Source organism: Halichoeres trimaculatus, unplaced genomic scaffold, assembly GCF_033239565.1.
Source record: "Halichoeres trimaculatus isolate MK-OKI-2021-1 unplaced genomic scaffold, fHalTri1.1 fHalTri1_scaffold_11, whole genome shotgun sequence".
Lineage (NCBI taxonomy): Eukaryota > Metazoa > Chordata > Actinopteri > Labriformes > Labridae > Halichoeres > Halichoeres trimaculatus.
Genome location: NW_027437189.1, coordinates 31,639,217 through 31,657,882, shown reverse-complemented (window position 1 = coordinate 31,657,882; position 18,666 = coordinate 31,639,217). Strand labels below are relative to the sequence as shown.

Here is an 18,666-nt window from a genome sequence, read left to right as displayed (position 1 = left end):
TGTTACACACTGTAGCTCAAAGAGTAGAGCAGTGTAGACAGAGCCCAACTATTTCTCAGTGTTCTGGTTAATGACTGAAGCTGCAGATCTACAGAAGAGGATTAGGGCCACTGAAAAAAAATGTCAATTTTTTAATTACTTTTTTTTCCTGGGAAAAAAGTCAGAATTCTGACTTCTTCGCTCCGGAAAAGTATTAATTAAAAAAAATGATCTTTTTTTTTCATTGGCCCTTATCCTCTTGCGTATAAATATCTTTTGCACTTTTGGTGATTTTGTTTGCAGATTTTGCAGATTGATAAGCCACATATTTGGCTTCTGTTTGAGTTAGATCTGAATTTAAGCATCCCTCTGTGGGGTGCATGTTACAGTCTTTGAGGTAGTTTTGGTACATTTATTGTCAAAGTGTAAATTTGGGTTTGATTGCTGTGCTATTTTAGTTCTCGCATGTGTCCTATGAACAGAGGTCATGCTTACATAGTGTTAATAGTGAAATTGAACATATTTGTCCTGTTGAGTGTTGATATGACTGTCTCAGAGAGAGCGCTGTCCAAGTAGGATGGGTCTTTTGGTATAGTTTTGTTTCTGTCATAAATAAACATGAAGTTTGAGGCATTTTTCTTATTTTGCACAAGAAATGAACACTACATTACGATGTGATAAGAGCCTGCACTAAAAGAACTGTACGGTACTTCCAGTACAGAAGACCGTTGATGATCTCTGCATTTAGGTGTGCAGTAAAAAATATCAACATATCAAATATAGGCAAAAAAATCCAATATTGTGCATCCCAAACTCTCTACAGTCAAGTCAAACTGTGACATTGCTTTCTTGTTTTAATGAGACTGTTATAATGAATGTTATCCTTTATATAACTGCACAGAATACAAGCAGGGTGCTGTTTGCAATGACGACGTATGAGGTTAAAAAAGTGAACTAGTGCTAATTGGATAATTTATTTGTGTAAAAAAAAAAAAATTAAAAGCTAGTTTGGTTGGCAAATAAAAACCAACTCATGCAAGTAATAACAAACATAAAGGCCTTAACCTTTATATAAAAACCATAAACCATAAGTATTGTGGTACTCTGGATATTTTTTGTGAATCGCTGTATGAGTTTTTGTTAATTCTGTCTCAAAAAGAACAGAGGAGAAAAAGAATGTTATAAACTAGTGTTTTAACTAGCAAGAAAATAGTTAATTGACCTTAAAGATGCTATGAGGAGGATCTGTTTTAACTGCACTCCCTCGCCACCTTGTGGCCTGAGTCTCCGCACACTGTCGTAAATAACTATTAGCGAGGTGTGTGTTTGTTTTGGAATTAAATGGAGATCGGATCGAAACATTTTGAAATGTGACATCCAGCAAATGTTGTAGCAGCTGGCTATATGTAAGCGACATCGTCAGCCTGGTGCTCTGACATATCTGTAGGCTAACGTTACAACAAGTCAACACTGTCAGTTTGTAAGTAGTTTAGTAGCTGTCTATATTTAGCACAGCTGGCAGTCTCTGATGGTGCTCTGAGACGTGTATACCTTCAGTCAATCCTGGTTATGTCCTGCCAGTCATCTACCAATCAGAGCTAACTTAACCTCACTCTTCATTTTATTGATAGACTCAAGTTTGAACAGACCACTGCAGAATAACTGCTGACTGTGGGTTGGAATGAACATTAGCACAAACAGTTTAGCCCCTGTTATAGAGTGATACACATAGCCACAGGCTAATTAGCCTTTAGCTTGTGCTCTATCACTCCCCTGTTTATCTTTTTTCTGCTCTTCTGTTCTTTTTTTGTCTGACAGTTAGGCTCCAGTGTCCACCATCACTACAAAATTAATCACAGAAATCATTTTCAGCAGAGAAAAACACAGATCTCTGTTTTTTTCTCTGCACTACTAAACTACTAAACTTTGTCAGCTGGAAGCCAAGAAGCAGCAATTCACAATAACTTGTAACCAGCAATATTGGTGCTGATTATCTCATTTTAAAGTGTGGATTACAACCAGGCATATATCGAGAAGAGAGACTTTGTCAAGATCACATTCAAACTCCACACAGCCCCTTAAATGATTGAATTTAATTAATTGATAAAGCCTGGTTTAACAATATTCCATTGCTGTGTTTTGGGTTTGAAAAAGATGAATTATCCAAAAAAACAGTCCACGTCAACTTCAATGCCACACTTGTTCTATCTGAATCATGAGGATTTGTTTTTTTTCCTTCCCACTGACCGTCAATTTAAAATGTTTCAGTAATGAGGATGAGTTTGCCCACTGACAAATCTTCAGTCTTCAAATAAAAGGTAAAAATAAAAAGCATCTGTGTGGGGGGACTGATCAGAATATTTTAAAAGGTGAAAGAAGCCAGCTAGCTTCCATCAAGAGAAAAGGAATAATTACAATGTGGCTATATCTGTGTGGGCGTCTGCCAGTTCTCTAACTGGGTTAAACAGATATTTGGGATCGCATAATGAGCTCTCATCCGTAGAGAGACGAAGGCTGTCTGCAGGCTAACTCCCAAAATCTCCTTAGTCAGGTGAAAATAATGAGGCAGAATTAATGTGAAGAAGAAAAACCTGATTAGAGGAGAAGTAGTGGAGTGGAAAGTAAATGAAGAGAGAAGAGAAGGACAACAAACTGCAGCGAAGAAAGTAGTTAAAGACAAAGAGAGTTATAGAGAGAGAGAGCAAAGGAAGAAGAGACTGAAGATGTAAATGATTAATGAAGAGAAAGAGGCAGATGACAGAAATAGTGTACACTGAACACTGAAAGTTTGGAGGCGAGATGAAGGAAGGGAAGAAAGAGGGCGAAAGAAAGTCAAAACAAACAGCCTGGAAACACTGGTAACACGTTTGGGAAGAGCTCCAGAGACTGCTGGCATATGCACACAGACACACAGAGACACGCAAATCATAGCAGCGAGCGATAATTATCATGACAGACTCAACACAGATGAGAAAGAGTGATATTTCTTTTATTGTAGGGGTTTTATTATTAGCGTCTGATGCAACAGCTGCAGTTTGAGTTCCAGGAGTGTGAATTGAACAGACTAAACCCTCCTCGCAGAGATGATTGGAGGATCTATATGAATGATTAAAGAATAGCAAGAAGGAGCTCGAACAGATGGATGAAAAACTAGAGGAGAAAGCGAGAGGATGCACTTTTTCATTTTACGTTACCAGGATATCGATAATCTTTCTCAGCATCCGTCATTTTGATGCATCTCAGGCTCCATCTCTAACACATCTGTTTCCACTGAGGCTAATCAGTTGTAGCACAGCTGTCTCGATTAAACTCTGTTTGCTTCCTTGGTCATTATATCTCTCAGCATTTTTATAGTGAATCTATCAGTTTTGTAGTTGCCAAGCAAACTCTAAATTCAAGTTGTGGGAAAAATTAGAAGAAAACTGTCATTTATGTGTGAGTGTGTGAGTCTGAAAGAAATGCAAATTAGCTGCTGGACGACACAGAAAACTAGAAATTAAAACCTCAATTATCTCCAAATGTCCTTGAATGAGAAGCACTGTGTCATTGTCGTGTAGTTTCTGTGCTGCGACAAAATACAGTATAGCAAAAGCAGTGAAAAGCTCCTTTTTTAACAGCTTTTATTTAGCTAAGACTCACCGACTTGAGTTATGTTTCAGCAGCAAAAGTCTGTGTGTAAAGCAGAAAAACCGTCTGCACTGAAGTTGACTCGGTCACACCTAAGTTAACTGTGGAAGAGAACTCAAAGAAAAGTTTTCGAAGAAAGTAAAGTTTGGGAATGAGAGCATGAGATGAAAGAGGAGGTGGGGAAGTGAGAGGAGGGAAGAGGGAAAGAGTGTGTGTTGCGTGGAGGATGTAGTTTGTAGAAGTGAGAGCGCCTCGGGCCTGACAGCACACGAGAGGAAGCAGAGAGGGGCTGCTATCCCTGTAGCATCCTGCACCAGCCCGCAAGCTAATGCTAACATCTTCACTTATTAACATGGAGAATCACACACACGCTCACACACTAACAACTGCACAAACTTCACTGCATGAACTTATTTACTGTAAACACACATGCACACACACACACACTCACGCACTCGTGATTATTATATTTCATCAGCACAATGGGCATTAAAAATAGAGACTGTATCAGAATAACTGCCGCTCAGAGACAAATCAAATCAATGTTTAATATAACGAAAGAAAAGAGATGCACTCTAAATAATTCTCTTTCATGTGTGTGTGTGTGTGTGTGTGTGGGTGTGTGTGTGTGTGTGTGTGTGTGTGTGTGTGTGTGTGTGTGTGTGTGTGTGTGTGTGTGTGTGTGTGTGTGTGTGTGTGTGTTTGGTTCGTCCTGATGCTGAAACTAGCCAAATGGTTCTCTCAAGGAACAGAAGGTCTGATTCGTGCAATACAGCCTCCTAGAAAACACGCACTCAGAAACATTTAGACACGCTCACTGAGACGTGGTTCTGCATGACGAAGCACAGAGACATCTGCGCTCTCATCCCCTCAGTGTGTGTGTGTATATATGCATGTGTCTATTGGTGTGTAAGTGCACTGTACAGTACAGTATGGAAACCCGGGTGTGTCTCAGAGTGTATGTGTGTGACAGCTGCTTCCAGTTGCCACAGGCTAATTCAGTGCAATGAAAAATGTAATTCAATATGATAAATTACAGCCATGTTGATTTATGTCTGTTTCAGTTCCCTGGGTCGTTTAAAAACCAACTGAGCCACATTCAGAAAGCATATGTTCCAGGTTTAAGACGAGGAACCTCATAAATGTTTCAGCTGCAGCAATGAGCCATTCATCAGTTAATCCAGATTTGTTGATTTACATTGAAAAAGTGATTAAAAACAGAGAACGTCAAACCCATAATTCTTCAAACTGAGTGTTTTACACTTCTGCTGTATTTAGTTTTATGAAGTGAAGCTGCAGTATATATCTAGCTCTGGTCCTTTGGGACAAAGAGGAGGAGATTTATGAGTTTCTAGCTGTTTTTCCCCGTACTCCCACCTTCATGCCAGCTCCTCAAGGTGCTGAATCAGGGTAAAGCTGATCTCTGTGACAAATTGTTCTCCACCTAGTAATGTCATTTATTGAACGGTGTTGATATCAACACAAAATTGTTCAGTTGTTTGATGTTGTACACCTAAAAATGGTGCATTGTTCAGGCAGTGATGTTTTTTTTTTTTTTTTTTTTTCAGAAATCCTAACAGGGTTAAAAATAGTGTGAGTAACACACCATCCAGTTTCAGTCCTATTTTAGTTTGAAACCTTTTAGCCTCAGTCTAGTTTTAGCCAACTAAATACCTTAAAGGGGCTGTGAGGAGTTTCTAAGTACTCTTGAAAAAGTCTCATTTCTTAATATCTGCCTGATCCTAATCCACACTTTAAAATGAGATTATCATTATAATTCATGTAAAAATTTAAAATGCTACTTTTAAGCTTTCCAAACGGGTCGAGCAGGACCGGATTGGTCTAGGTCTCTATGACAACACCACGGCAGCTGACAGAGTTTAGTAGTGAGAAGAGAGATCTGTGTTTTTCTCTGCTAAAAATGATTTCTGTGATTAATTTTGTAGTGATGGTGGACACTAGAGCCTAACTGTTAGACAGAAAAAGGACAGAAGAGCAGAAGAAAGATAAACAGGAGAGAGATAGAGCACGAGCTAAAGGCTAACTGAGGCGCTAAATTATTTGTGCTAATATCCATTCAACCCACAGTCAGCAGTTATTCTGCAGTGGTTTTTTCAAACTTGAGAGTCTATCAATAAAATGAAGAGTAGGTTATGTTAGCTCTGCTTGGTAGATGACTGACAGGACAGATCCAGGATTCACCGACATTACAGACACGTCTTACAGCACCGGGCTGCCAGCTGAGCTAAATATAGCCAACTATCAAACTACTAACAAACTGACAGTATTTACTTGTTGTCATGTTAACCTGATAAATACCGTACTTTGTTGTGTTGTATCCAGTACAAAGTTTTCTTGAACAAAGGAAATGTGTTTCCATCACATCTCCTTTTAATTCCAAAACAAACGCACACCTCGCTAAAAATAATTTATGACATGTGTGTGTCTCCAGACCAGAAGGTGGCGAGAGAGTGCAATTAAAACAGATCCTCCTCAGAGCATCTTTAAGAGTTTTAGTCTCAGTCTAGTTTTAGTCAACTAATTATAAGCAGGTTTTAGTTAAATATAATATAAACAACCTGACTGTTGTGAACCCGTCCTGCAGACTGGGTGAAGTCCTCCAAACTTGACTTGTTTCTCCTCCTGTGTAACTGCTTCACATAACGCCACACAGTTCATAAATATGGACGGTGGTTTGCAGAAAGCGCTGTATTTTCTCTTCCATCTTGCCTCGCTTGTTTCGTCCTCTCCATCTGGAGTTTTTTTTTTCCATCCTCCAGCTCGTCTTGATGAAAACGTTACTAAGTTTGGCTCCTGTGGTGGCGTCAGACTGTAATGATTTTCTTTTGTTGTTTCTCGCCCTTGAAGCGCCACCCTTGCTCTCCTTATTGTCCATTTTCTTGTGTTTGCACCTTCAACTGTGTAATGAAAAAGGTCTGTACTCGTCCTCATACAGTTCTTTGCTGTACCGCCCTGCACCAGCAGGAAGTAAAATCTTCTGTAATTCTCCAGCAAAGGGGGAATTTCTAATGGACTGAGTGTCTGCCTCAAGCAGCAGCAAAATAATCCCCCAGTGGAGCAGAAAAAGTGGGGATTGTGTATCTGGTGGCTGATGAATTTCACTTTGCTGATAAATGATGAAGCTGATAAATGATGAAGCTGATATTTGATGAATTTGGTGAAATGATGATAAAATTGCCAAGTCTTGAGGGTGATGGGAGTAGATGTGCAAGAATCCAAAATGGAGGTGATGGCTGATAACTTTGAGCTGATAACTGATAAAGGCAATAAAATGATAAAGCTGATGACTGATAAGGTGGTGAAATGATAAAACTCTAAAAAGTTGAGTGTGAGGGGGAAGAGGGGTTTAAATCCAGGCAGTGTGAATTATGTAGAAGCAGAAAAAGACAAACACAGAAACTACAGTATTAATAACGTAAAGAATAAGGGGCCGTTTACACAACAACGGTTTTAGGGTGAAACGCAAAAGTCTTGTCGCGTCAGCCTTGCGTTTACACGAAAACGGCGTTTCAGCCGGTCTAAGACGAAAACTTTTGAAAACGGCCTCTAGAGTGGAATTTTTCTGAAACTCTGCCGACACCGTTGCCGTGTACAAAGCAAGCCGGCATTTTCAGTGGAAACGATGACGTCACACTCTGAGGGCATACAACAGGACAACAGTACCGTTGTTATAACTGCTGTTTTTGCTGACTGTGGCTGTTTTCCAAACCCCCTACTACATGTGAATGTAGTATGTAGTTTTTGGTTTCAGAAGGTGGAGCTACAGTTGGTGTTTTTTTGCCTTTAATATAAATATACAAAACAAGCAGTTGGCAGATCTCTGCATTTGGTTATTTTGTTAATCATATCACACAGAATCATCATTCTTGATTTCTAATCTTACACCAAAAGTTATATCACTTACTGAAAATATATCTAAAAGTGATTTTTATTTTTTGCAGCTGATGTAAAAAACACTTCTATATAATCCACGTATGGTTTGAAAAGTGAATCAGTGATTTATATGGGCTGATGAATTTTAGAAGTAAACATCTTTGTTAAGACTGGAAGTGACAAGATTTACTGGTGTTTCTTCACATCATTTCACTTCTATCTCATGGACCGTCTAACGTTAGTGTTGTGTGATAATTGTAATGCTGTTTAATTCCAATAGATGGCAGTAATTCACCGAAACCTGCCACCTGCTTAGACAAAAAGCGTTAGCACTGTGCATTGTGGGAAATGGTGTGCCAGGTAGACTGGTCCGTTGCATACTGAGAAATTTTCCTGGATTAGTAGGACATCCAGGGATTTTTAGTATACTGCAGATTTTGCAAGTTTTTGCATACCGACTACTGCGTACTGAATTTCATGTGGTTTGGGTTTTTGGTTTGTATATTTCTGGGTTTTCTTGTGTTTCAGTCTTCTTGTGTTTCTTTGTAATTCTGTGCTTGTCCTGTGTTTCTGTGTCACCTTTGTTAATCCTAGTTATTCTTGAGTGTTAGGTGTTTCGGGTTTTTGTCCTTAGTTTGTGTCCCTTGTGGTTTTGATTTGGTTCTTGTCATGGGTATGTCTTATCGTGGTTATCTTTAGTACCTTGGTGTCTTTTATGTATTTAATCCCTGTCTTGAGTTTCCCTGTGTTTGGTTTGGTTCTCCTTGTGTTTCCCTCCTTGTTGATTGCTCCTCATGTACTTCACCTGCGTCTTGTTGCACACCTATGTTGATCACTCCCCTGTCTATACAGGCCATGTCCACACGTAGCCGGGTATTTTCAAAAAACAAGTCCCCCCTCCCCCCGTTCATTTTAAAAAATACTTTCGTCCACACACAGCAGGTAAATCCGCTGGTGAGTGCAGCTCCAAACCCATAATGGGCAGTGTTTTCCTGACGTAAAACCCATACCAGCCAATCAGAATGAGCCCCTGTCATTCAACTGTGACGTTTAAGAACCGAAAACTCTGTTTACCGGCTTCTACACAAAACCACGAAACCGGAGTTTTCAAAAATCTTCACTTTGGCCAGAGTTTTCAGAAAACATCATTTTTAATGACGCAAAGCTGCGGTTTCTTGTGGACAACAGGCGTAAACGTACAAAAATATATGCGGTTTCCCAAATACCCAGCTATGTGTGGACATGGCTATAGTCTCTGTGTTCCATGTGCTTTTTGTTGGTTCATTGTAGCTGTCTCTGTATGTCGTGCTTCGTGTCCCGTGTCTCCTGTGCCTCTTGGTTTCTTTGGTGGAAGTTTTTCAGTACTTTGGATTTTGTTTCTTTTGTTTGAGTTTTTGAATTTTAAGTTTAATTAAAATAAAGATTTTTGTTATATCTGCTATTGGGTCCTCCTCTCTTGTTTCACCTGGGAAACAGCCAATCTTTCAACAAAATGTGCATCTGTTGCTTCACTTTTGCACTTTGTATTCACCAATACACCAGATGATCGGCTCAACTCTGCTTCGGTGGAGATCTCCTAAAAGTGGCTTCTGGACAAGACAGTTACAGCGCCGACTGTAGGCCTGGCATGCTCACTACAGCGTCGGCCCCTCAGCGTTTCTATTTAAACACAGATTTTTTTTACCGTGTTTTCAGATGAAATGTTGTCATGTAAACGGGGCATAAGTGTGTGTCTCTGAGCTTTATAGACAGGTGGAACAAGCTGATGTCATGATAGACAGCATCAAACAATGACAGCAGGAAATTAGTGTGAACAGGCTCTGGAGAAGTGAATGCAAAAAAACATGAGGAGACGAACGCCCTGCATGCAAACAGGAAGTCCTCCTTTTGATAAGATAGAAGATGTTTTTCAGAGTAGTATGCTCGATAAAGTTAAATAGTTTGATGATACTTCTCTGCTGTCGTTCTGTGTTCACCTCTGCTACATTTATGGCACATTTCTGACATATGCAACATTTCAGCTGTCAGAAAAAGGAGCGTTGGAGGCTCACGGTTCAGTGAACACATGACTCAGCTCTCTCATCCTGATTGTCGTCTGGAGAAATCAAGTTGATGTTGTCTTACATTAAAAGGTTTCGAGCCAGACATGAGGATGTGAGTCACTCTGGATGAGTGTACAGCTGAAGAGCCAGAGCTCCTCAGAAAAGCTCCTGGACTCTGTCTGAAACAAAAAAAACACCCTACACACACACACACATATGATTTACAGCTCTTTGTACCCACAGCCTCAAGAATCTGTCTCTCTCTGTCCAATATTGTTGTGACAAGGCCAGTGTCATTATGAGAGTCTGAAAACAGCCAAGGCTGACGTCGCCTCTCTTTGTCAGTTGCCATGGTGAAAGTCTGAAGATGTATAGGGAGGATAGAAGATGTGTGTGTGTGTATGTGTGTGAAAGCAATAAAAGTGGAGGACAAAAGAGTTGAAGACAGAGTTGGGAATCATAAGAGAACAAACAGGATGTTGCATCTATTGGTGTATGTGTGTGTGATTCTTTCATCTTACCCGTGTGTGTGTGTGTGTGTGTTTGCTCATTGGTGAAACAAAACATTTCACTGAATAATCAGAAAAGCTGCAATTGCTGTCATTGCCGTTACTACTTTACTGTTTGTGTAATTCCTGGAATACTTCTGAGCAGGAAAAGTAGAAAAAAGAAAAGAATGAAAACAATGACGGTACGAGCAGGTGAACGCAGCAAGGCCAGTGTGTGTTTTTTCACAAATTACAGTATGTGTGGGTATACAGTTTCACAAAAGAACAGGAGTCATTGAAAAACGTGTGTGTGTGTGTGTGTGTATCTGAGGCTAAAGCCAAGGCCACATGATGGAAAAGCTGCGTGCTAAATGTATGTTTTTGAAGACTGATGCATTGAAGCAGACCTCACATGTTGTTTGTCTGCTCTAAAGGGAGGAATGCAGACCCCAACGATCTGCACACTCTCCTCTGTCACTTGTCTATGTATGGTTTCCTTTCCTATTCATCCTGCTTGATTCAAAGAGCCTGAAAGCAGGAGTGGCTGGCTGTGGGGTGGGAGAGCGCTGTTGAAGAAACTGTCAGTGATCAGTGTGACACTGAAGACAAAATGCAATATCCTGTTGGAAAGATTACAAGGTTCCCTTTTTTTTGGCTCATCAGTTTATTTTTCAATAACAACCTGAGGGTTTTATCCTTGAGCTGATGTAAGGATTAAAGTGAGAATGAGAATGCTTAAAGGTAGGGTCTGCAGAGTCTTTCGTTACTTGTTAGTAGGGATGCACCGATCTGATCCTGGTATCAGGTACCAGCGCCAATCCAGCTCCTTAAAGCTGGATCAGGTATTGATGGGAAAGGATCGGTCCAAACTTGACACTAAAGTCTAAACTGTGATTTAGTCTACAAGGTTTAGAATTTAAAATCAAATTATCATTTCTGTAAATTCTGAAGCATTTTAGAACCAAACTGCTGTTTAACATTTAAACACGTATAGTTTGAATAAAAATTAATTTCAGTAATTCCAAATGTACTCATTTTTGTCTTTTACTCAAAGCCAAAAGCTCGGGTATCGGTGTCAGTACTGGGACCAGAAAAGCTGTATCGGTGCATACCTACCTGTTAGTAAACACAACATTCAAACTGGGCTCCTCCTCCTTGGATCAGTGCCAGCGGCAGCACACACTCACTGCCTCTGTGACTATGTGAACACACTCTCTAGCCCAGGGATGTCAAACTCGTGCCATGGAGGGCCAAGAGGCTGCAGGTTTTCTTTCCAACCAAAAACTCCACCAGCTGAACCTACTGATTACCTCACCTACAAGCAGAGAGCAGGGACTAATCAGTGAAACCAGCTGCTGAAGTTTTTGGTTGGAAAGAAAACCTGCAGCCTCTTGGCCCTCCATGGCACGAGTTTGACACCACCTGAAGCATTTCGTTTCTTTGTGGGAGAGACTCGAGAGCCGTGCACCTGACTTGGCATGCTAGCACAAGCTAATCACAGGTATTTTACACATACTAACTAAAGTGAGTAAAATTTGAGCCAAGCTTCACCCTCGTTAAGGAAAAAGCTTCATCTGTTTGGTGTTTTGTCTCACTTTGGATGTGTCTTTCTTCCTCTGTCTGAGGCAGACACTGACACACATGTTTAAAAGCCTGTTGGAGATCATCGAGCAGGATAGTTCTTGTAAAAGTTGACTTTTTCTTTTTTCTTAGAAAATCCTGCAACCCTATCTATAAAGAGTAGGTATTGGTAGCTTTTTAGGATTCACAGCAAAAAAACCCAATTTGTTTTCTCACACTGCTTTAAAGAAAACTCTTTTTACAGCCTCTGTGTGAATCGCTTAGTTTTAGACGATGTCTCCTTAAGGCTCCCCACTCTACAACCCCCTTCTCTGAAATTGGCCAGCTCTCTGAGGCCTGGTGGGGGAAGAGCTATGAGCAGACCTTAGTGTTTGAGGTCCACCCCATTAGAAGATCCTTAAGTGATGACCTCGTCATTTCAGCCAATATAAAGTTATCTTGCTATTTTTAGAACAGACCATCTTAACAGTTTCCTGGCAGATTCAGGTAATCGGCACTAGTTAGTGTGCACATCCAACGTTGTTAGTTCAGAACCATGTTTAATGGGAAATCATAATACCTCCTCTATGACTCATGCAGGGTCAAAATAAGACAATTTAAAACTGTTTTTAAGGCACATGTTAATGTCCACATCAAAGTGTGGGTCATAAATAGTTTTTTTAATGGCTGACTTTTATGTGTTTACACTTTTCATACAGCTTATTGTAGATTATTCCAAGGCTTGGGTCGAGGGCTGTGGCTGTTTTGACTGATGTAGTTGTTTGCTAGGAGGCTTCAAGTCCACCTCACCTCTACCTCTGTCTGTGGGTAGATTGACTGAAAGTGAGGGTGAGTCAGCATTTCTGATATGGTGACTTACATTTATATGAAACCAGTGGGTAAAATCAGTGAGACTGACTTAATTTTCTCCCTGAGATGCTGCTTTTTTTGCTTTGATGCTTTTTTCTTTTCAGAATAACAGATTCTTTGTTTTTCTGTTTTCCTGCTTTCAAGTACAGATTCACATTAAATCAAAATAGTGTGAATTTACAGTTCTTGCATTAAGATAAAGACCAAACTGCAAACATCAAGTCACTGTGGGTCTGCTCTGTTTAACGCATCGAATCCACTAAGTACTGCAGGGATCAAGATAAGTAGTGGGTAAGATTGTACTCACCAATAATCCAAACGAATGTATAATGCAATTGTAAGCTCTTAGGAAGAACTGCACTGCAGGGCAGGATAACAGACATTTAGTGATGCCTGCATATCAGGAGGCCTGACGCAGCTAAACTGTGAGTCGACTCTGCTTATTCTCTACAGGCTGAAAAGTTGAGGAACTGACAAAAACAAAGTATGCTGCAAAGTTTGTGATATGAAATGCAGCTTTCAGATTCCTGAAGTGATGCCCAAGTGATTGACTGTCACTGAATGTCGTAGTGATGCTTGTTTAACCCAGTTGTTTGGCTATCTAGAGGTTTTCTTTTGTGAAATTGTCTGAGATAAATTCAATATCATGAAGTTATACACAATGTCAAAGCAAAGAGTTTTTACAGTCAAGAGTACTGCATAGAGTTTACTATACCTGTGATTTACTTTCATGGTTCAAAATAGGAAGAAGTACATGAGAAAACTCATTGTGTGCCTTTACTGTCGGATTTAACTACATCAGGAAATGCTTGGGCAGGGACGATATGCTTTTCTCTCAATTTGATTCTTTTACAGTTTTGGGGGCTTTATTTGCTTTAGATACCAATTTTTGCAATTTTTCGTTTGCTTCTGTAACACCAGACCATGTGGAAAGGTTGAATGATGATGATGTTTACAGACTGTATCAGGAGCCATATTCCCCAAGAAATGCACGTCACATGTGAGTCAGTTAATAAGATCCATTCAAGGGATCTGACATGGCAGCTTTTTCCAACCCAGCTTATAAACAAAAACTTAAATGAAGGTCTTGAATTTAAAAAGAAAAAGAAAAGATTTTTTTTAACAAAAAAAAAAAAAACATGATTTCAAATTGTTAAGCAAAGTATCCCAAAACTACAGTACAATTTTTTTCTACCAACCCTAGCAAATACAGTAGGGGTGAACATCACTAGTTTCATCATGATACGAACCAACATTAATTCTCTCTGGACAACAGTTACGTTACAATTTCAATTTTGATTCGATTTAGAGACCAGTGATCAAGTCAAATGATATTTCAAACCTTTTTAACCACAATCTGTTACTTTTCAAATAAAGGGAAAAAAACACAACATTGATCCCTTTTGATAATTTTATTGCCAAATGTTTAAGGCATCAACATGAAATGTGGCTGCTAGCCATTACCTGCTAAATGCGCTAGCCTTGTTGTAACAATAGACTGTGGCTGTGTGTGAACTGTTATAACCGAGTAATTGATGTTTATACTTTCAATCAATTTGACTGATCCATTGCTCAAATAGTGGATGAATAGATCCTGATCTGTTTCTGAAATGGATTTTTGAAGCAGATCGCAGTCATATTGGAAATGGGGCGAGTTTGTGTCTCCACACTAACAGCTATAGGGCGCCTGGCAGTCACATGAGCTGAGCTGTGCCTCTGATTGGGTGAACTTGTGGTCTTAACATCCTCTAAACCAGTGTTTCCCAAACTTTTTTTCAGGTGACCCACATTTTTGGGGAAACAAGCCATGGCGACCCAATCCAAAATATGTCCAATCTATAAATCAATTGACAGGATAACTGTGCAAAGATAAAAAGGAATCTTTAATCATGTTTCTGCATCACCGTACATCTTTTGTACCTGCTAACAGGCCTAACATATTTGAAAAATGCATTTCAGCTCTGAAAATACTCACATTTTTACGATAAGGGTAGCCTGCTTGCTTTTCAGAATTGTATCCCAGTCATGTGATATTCAGGACAAGATATTGAGATGCAATGTTCATCCAGAATAAAATTAACAGCATCTGTCCATGCCTCTTTTTCAGTGGGACGTCACTGCACAGCTGTAACAAGCTGTAACAGCCTGTTTCTGCAGCTGGTGCCTGTCCAAGATCCAGCAGTGACTTTGGACTTTGGGTTTTGAATCCGACTTTAGATCCTTCTTTTGGAAACTGACGATCAAAGTAATCAATGGGTCAGCTCTTTCGTATGTGTGACACAGTGACAGCGTTTTCCTCTGAGTGCTGTAAAACAGTAGGAAACATACAGTGGTTTGGCTTTGGTTGTTTGAGTTGTGCCAGCTCATGGCTTCAGACTTTTGAAAAGGAGTTAAATGTTCCCAGTTACAGTAAACATTGTGGGGATGACCCTTCACAATGAAAACATAACCTGCTATGACAGTGTGAGGAGCCAATTATCAGTAAACAAATCGGGGAGGGGAGACTTCTTCTGGTTAAGGAGAGCAAGAATTTCTTGTAAACATTTTGAAAACTAATTTTGCGACCCATAGAAAATCTCTGGCAACCCACCTTTTTGTCAGGACCCAGACTTTGGGAATGATGGCTCTAAACTGCCTAATTAGAAAGAATAATCACCCCCTGTGTGAGCCAATAGCGACATTGGCGATTCAGACGGGAGACATTTTTTGTACCAGTTTGTAATCTTATTTATTTCAGAGGTTGACGCTTGGTTACACCACTAGGATACAGTCAAAGTCATTCTCAGTTTTATTGCAGAGATTTGTTGATGGTTAATCATTAATATCAGACAAAAGTTTATTTCATTATCTTGGAGCCATTATGTAAATTGAATCATTGGATTTTTTTTCCCTTCTCAACATGAAAGTAGGCACTTAAAAGAAAGACTAAATACTACAATTATGTCCTTTTTGAGTAGAAAAGCAGGTCTGGATGAAAGGCCTTTATTTGTGCTAAATACGCCCCAAAGTGTGTGTGAAGCGCTCTGCTTTAGTCATTAGATTAAAGAGAGGTTTTCTGTGCTGCCCTGTATTAACATATAAGAAGCTGCTGTGTTCGTGTGGAGTGTCTGGGGATTGCACTGAAGTGTATGACAGCTATGTGTACTGTGCGGCGGCGGCACACACTGGATTGTATGTTGGGAATTTGTGTGTCACTCATTGAGGAGTTGAAGTGGCTCATTGAAGTGCGCTGTCTTTGCTTTCTGCTGAGAATTTCCGAGCTGTAATGGCTGAGTGTTTATCTTTCCTCCAATGACTTCACACTTTTTTAAACCAGTTTGTCTTTGGCTGACGTTCACCTCTTTGAAACCATCTCTGAGCTGCTTCACAGTCACATTTTAAACTGGTATGATGGGATTTTACTGCACTGATGAAGTTTTTAGATGAGTGGCATGAATGTAAATCAGTTTATCTCTGACATTTTTAGATGTTGGAACAGGGAAAATGTCACATCTTTTTCATCATGAGCAGGTGAAAAAAAAATCTTCCTTGAGGTTGTGGCTCCAGTTCTTTGTTCCCAGTTGAAACACCCTGTTTTGCTCGTACTGATTTAAATTGCAGCGGAAACGTTTCCCTTGTGCCAAGTGCAGTAATTTCACAAAAGTCAAAATGTACTTGTTGGTCCTCTTTGTGGCTGAATTGAAAAGAGGAAGTCTTTTTGAAATCTCGTGCTCCAGCAGGGCAGCGTTTTTTCCTGGGGAGGTATTGCTTTGTGTTTCAGGAGATGACAGTATTGTAATTCACAGTCGACGCTTGTTTTCCAGCAGGTTGGCCCAGCAGGAGTGAGTCAGGAAAGTGATGTTTGTGTTTGATGTCTGAAATGTTTACTTGTGAGGTGACAGGTTATTATATCTGGTTCACAGACGAGGAATAGAGTGCTGTTCTACATATTCAGATTTCAGTGGAGGTTTTGTTTTGCTCTAATTTCACAGTCGTATATGCAAAAACGTGAAAAAAGCTGCCTGTGTTTTTCTCACATTTTCTGTCTGATTGTTGGTTTTCAGAATAAATGATTTAGCTCCTTTTTTATATGTTGCTCAAAACATTTTGAGGAAAAGAGACGTTTATTAGAGTGTATCAGGAGTCATGGTGAGCTTAGACATTTTTTGGCAGTTGTGCCAGATCAGAGCACACTGTTTTTTAGAGTTAGTCAGACTGTAACCAGGAGAGAAAAGCAATCAATAAAACTTTTTACATTTCATCTCAAATAGTTGTTTGCTGTGGTTTGTGTCAGGAGGACTGTTTTTTTTTTTTTTTCTATAACAGAAGAACTAATCCAGGCTTCAAATAACTGAGTTTCATGGCAATGGTTGAAAGTTATTTGTTCATCATGCTGCACACTAATACCTTTGCTAAAAGAAACTAATGAGGAAACAGGATTTAGGGCTATTAAACCAAATGCATTTGATTTACTTCTAGAATAAGGCTGTGGACAAAATAGTTGACTTGTCCTTGAATTTTTTTTTCAACAAGACAGACATTAAATTGCAAAAATACGGAACAGTTCTTGTTTATTGATTAGCTTTTAAATTTAACATCAGTCTTAAACTCAGATCATACCATTGAAAGTTATTTAATTTAAGATAAACAAGGTAGTTTTACACCCCGTTTACACAACAATGTTTTTTATCTGAAAACGCTAAAACACAGCAAAAACAGAGTGAAAAAAAATCTGCGTTTACACGGAAACACAGAGGGACTGAAAACGCTGTAGTAAGCATGCCAGGCCTGCAGGTGGTACTATAACTGTCTTGTCCAGAAGCAGCTTCGGGGAGATCTCCATTCTCCACTGAAGTAGAGTTGAGCCGATCATCTTGTGTTTTGGTGAATACTAAGTGCAAAAGTGGAGCAACAGATGCTCATTTTGTATGAAGACAGTCAGCAGATACAGAAGATTGAGCAGCACAAGCACAACACAGTAGTATGTGACGATTGTAACAACGGTGCTGTTGTCCTTTTGTATGCGCTCCACTTTTCCACTTGAAACGCCGGCTTACTGTTTACATGGAAACAGTGTCTGTGGCGTTTCAAAAAAATCCCACTCTGGAGGCTGCTTTAAAAAGTTTGCGTTTTAGGTCGGCTGAAACGCCATTTCCGTGTAAACACGAGGCTTAAACGCAACAAAACTTTTGCGTTTCACCCTAAAACCGTTGTCGTGTAAACGACCCCTTAATTTGTAGCATGGTAAAATCTGTCCCACTGTTCCTTGGTTGGGTCAAAAGAAGAGAAAAAATAAGAGGTAGACAAAAAGATAAGGTGTTGTAAGGTACAATTCTTTAGTTTTGGAATACTTCGTCAAATATCACTCAACTACAGATTTACTTCATGAAAAGTCACTTTCAATTTACAAACCTTCCAGCCAGCTTTCTTCTTTGCATCGTTAAGCTGCAGAGCTTAATGCAGCTTCCTGAAGCTGAAATTAGTTTTTTGTGTGTGTGTGTTTTTGCATTCTTACAGACGCTAAAATGAGTGGAGATTGTAAATATACATTTGAAATCACTTTTATTTGTTATTTGTTTATAACCAACACCGTATGTGCCCGCAGCTTGAGTGCAGAAGCATTGCAGAGTGTAATGGTTTGTCAACTGATGTGGAGGAGTTGACCACCAAAAAACACATTTTAAATTTAATATAATCACTTTGACGGATGGTAAATAGCTCCCAGGTTTGTGAAATAGCAGTGAGTGGACACAAGAGATCAGCAAGTGGACAGATACTAGGTTGACCGTTTTTTTTAGCGGAGAAACCCGGCGTGTACCAAGAGAGCGATTTAAACACACAACTGTCACTCCATGTTCATGACTGCATTATCCATGGACACTTACCAGACTGTGACAAAACACCAAAAAGAGTACACAGACTGCTGAGTCAGAGTCCTGGTTCATAATAAAAGAACCAGAAAACTACGTCCAGACGTCCTGGTGGCTTTAACTTCAAAACACTGGTGGCTCTGTGACGGTCAAAACTCGATAGGTGTTGCCTCTGTCGAATAGTATCATTTCTAAAAGCTTACCACAGGACAACCGTACATTTTGATGCTGATAACAGGTTGAATTTAGTGTTTAAAAAATGCTAACTTGCCTGAATGAATGGAGCTAAATGCTGCTTCTGTGGGCATCTTTATGACGACGTAGACTGATAACCCCTCTATGGATCTAATGAGTTCA

General features: G+C 39.7%; 1 protein-coding gene across 1 annotated transcript in view; it reads left to right on the top strand.

Annotated features, from left to right (window-relative positions):
- celsr3 (cadherin, EGF LAG seven-pass G-type receptor 3) overlaps window positions 1-18,666 on the top strand; it is a 192,147-nt gene that overhangs the window by 117,182 nt on the left and 56,299 nt on the right. The gene's annotated exons all lie outside the window — the stretch shown is intronic.